Raw genomic sequence first — 2,316 nt, 5'->3', positions numbered from 1 at the left:
CCTTTCCTTTCCTTTCCTTTCCTTTCCTTTCCTTTCCTTTCCTTTCCTTTCCTTTCCTTTCCTTTTTCCTTTCCTTTTTCCTTTCCTTTCCTTTCCTTTTTTTTTTTTGGTAAATGCTTATGATTGATGAGGTGACTCATGAAGCTGTGTCCAGCTAGGAGTTTTAGGAGTTTGCTGGGGCTGGAAGGTCCAAGGTGGCTCTTTATCTTCCAGGGTCTTTCCTCCATAATCTCTCCTCCAGCTTGAGCTTCAACCACATCTCTGCTTGCATCATTTTTGCCACTGTCTCATTGCCCAAAGCAAGTCACACGGCCAAGCCAAGACTGGGAAAAGACTATACAAGCATATGAATATTATGAAATGTGGTGCTTGAAGGGCCAGACGTATGATAGCCTGCTACAAGGGGGGAAATTTAGGTGTATTTCTGTCTTTGTTGGCCTATCATTTGCATCTGATCATGCATCATCAAATACTGCTTCCCTAAGAAGGAAGAAGATAGTAATAAAGTAGATGGGTATATATTTATAAAAGTACTTAGAAATATTTTGAGGCATATACAATTTTTGTGGATAAAGAAATTAATTGCTGTAATTAATTACTGTAATTGGAATCACATATTATTTGATTAGCCAGGATGAGAATTGATCTTTTTCTAATATATTGGCTGCTAAAATTAATATAATAGCTAATATCATAGTGTAGTAAAATAAAAACTTTGGTCTAGGAGATAGAATACGCAGAGCTGCCATTGAGTTGTGAGCCTTTTAGGATGTCATTTAAATTTTCTAGACCACATCTTTTTATATATTAAAACAAATGTCTTGAACTAAATCACTTCTTAACACCCTTCCAGCTCTAAAATTTGCCATATCCTTAAAAATCAAGTAACATTAGAAACGTGTGAAAACAAAAGTGTAACTCAGATTTCTTTATGAATCAGTCAGCTCTGCCAGGGATTGGGATAAATATGTCAACATTGATTTGTGGTTATTAAAATTCTAAATCAACCAATTGTGTCCTTGTAGTTACCGATAAAAATCTCAGTCACAAAAGAAAGCTTGGTGGGAGGGTACTTCCATGGTCTATGTTTTCTTGGATATTATCAGATAGCATCATGATTAGAAGTCAATAATATACAAGTTCCCCATATAAGGCCTAGAGCATATGCTGTATAAACATGCAAATATTATGATTAAAAAAGAATAGAGTTTACACAGTCCTAAAGTGGAGAGACTTAAGGAGTGCTGATCTCTGGTCATCAGAGATACAGTACAAAAAATGTTTCTTACTTTATTATTTTTCCTCCCAGGCTTTCTGACTTTCCAACAAGATGGGGTAGCTTAAGTAAATGAATATGCAAAACCCCTCCAACATTCTTCTGTTTTTTAGTACCTTTTCCTTTTCAGTCATTTAGTTTAGATTTTCTTTTACTCTTCTTGCAAGCAAACCACTCTAAGCTCACAGCAATCTAAGACTTTGTCTCATGTCTGCAAGTCAACTGTTATTTGCAAGGTAGAATTTTTGTTAAACTCACAAATTGCTTCCTATTGTTCCTTTCTCCAGTTATTTTCTTGCCTTTGGACATTGCTAATTTTTTTTTATACAGCTTCACCTCGTGTATATGGTTAGTTCATAAGGTTAGCACTTGAATGATTTAATATGATCAAGAAAGTGAATCTTTAATTTTAGTAATTTTAATTATTTTCAATGTAATGACAGAGAATATTTATTTTGCAATTTAAGAGTTATTTTCTAGACTTTTCTTCACTTGAATACTTTTTTACACTTGGACTACCCATCATTATTTTCTCAGTCCAGAAAATCCTATCTATTCTGGTAAGCATAGATCTACATCTGTCTTCTACAGGACATCTTTCTGACATTGAGTCCATACTGATCTCCCCCTTTTTTTAACATTAATTTTTGTAACATTAATTGTGCCAGTCTCTAGCAATTATTGTGTGCTGTTATGTGTCGTCATTTAGTTGCTTCACAAAAGTGTGTTTTTTTTTTTTCTATAATCAGACACGAAACACTTTTAGGTCAGAAACTGTGTCTAACATTCCTTTTGCATTCTTCTTGGCAACATAGCATATGCTGGGCACCTGGTTGCTGCTCAATAAATATTTATTGCACTGATAAATAAAGTAAGTTACATCAGGGAGCAGGGTGACTGGGCAGATGGTGCCCAAATGACAAAAGCCCCACTTTTTCCTCTTGGAAGTGGTGGCATATTTTTCCATTAGGCCCCAGAAAAGTCTCTAAGAACCAGAATATACAGGTAGAGAGCCTGGCAAGAAGAGAAACAGTTTTTTG

Source organism: Pteropus vampyrus, unplaced genomic scaffold, assembly GCF_000151845.1.
Source record: "Pteropus vampyrus isolate Shadow unplaced genomic scaffold, Pvam_2.0 Scaffold216, whole genome shotgun sequence".
In the NCBI taxonomy this organism is placed as follows: Eukaryota; Metazoa; Chordata; class Mammalia; order Chiroptera; family Pteropodidae; genus Pteropus; species Pteropus vampyrus.
The sequence above is the reverse complement of the archived record's forward strand: the minus strand, read 5'-3'. Positions refer to the sequence as shown.